This window comes from Macrotis lagotis, chromosome 1, assembly GCF_037893015.1.
Source record: "Macrotis lagotis isolate mMagLag1 chromosome 1, bilby.v1.9.chrom.fasta, whole genome shotgun sequence".
Taxonomy (NCBI): Eukaryota; Metazoa; Chordata; class Mammalia; order Peramelemorphia; family Peramelidae; genus Macrotis; species Macrotis lagotis.
Window position 1 is genome coordinate 775,713,595 of NC_133658.1, and position 547 is coordinate 775,714,141.

Sequence of the window (547 nt, forward strand, 5' to 3'; positions counted from 1 at the left end):
TTCACCTCTAAATTCCTCCTCTACCAATTATTTCTCTTTCTGCTCTTCAAATCCTCAGAGTAGAACTAATCCACTTTTTCTTATATCCTTTGAAGACACTGAAGTTCTAAAGAGACACTTGTCTCTTCTTCCCCATTAGAATATAAACATCATGTCATCATAAAACTCTTCTGATTGCTCAAGTAAATATATGTTTTAGAGTTTCTCTTAACTCTTATGTGTGCTGTATGAAAGGAGAGGTTAGCTACTTTCCTTGAAAAGAATGGAAGAGGTCCTAGTGGTTTTTGCAACACATATGGTTAGGGTATTGCCTCCTACTCTGTGGAATTAACTGTGCAATCATGTATATATATCAAAGGTCTACCTCAACTCTGGCATTTTCATCAGTAATGCTTGCAAATTTTCTTTTTTATTAAAAGTCTGTTTCCCTCCTTTTAGCATTGCATTAAGCTTTTCAGGTTAAATCATTCTTTGTTGGAATATTATATATTTGCCTTTTGGAATATTGTACTGTATTTCAAGATTTTCCCTTATTTTTATTTTTAGG

The 547-nt window shown here is 33.1% G+C and overlaps 1 non-coding gene across 1 annotated transcript; it reads left to right on the forward strand.

Moving 5' to 3' along the window:
• Positions 1 to 220: 220 nt before the first annotated feature.
• LOC141510767 (U6atac minor spliceosomal RNA) lies at positions 221 to 343 on the forward strand. The gene has a single exon (XR_012475176.1). It is a non-coding gene; the product is annotated as a U6atac minor spliceosomal RNA (small nuclear RNA).
• The last annotated feature ends 204 nt before the right edge of the window (positions 344 to 547 follow it).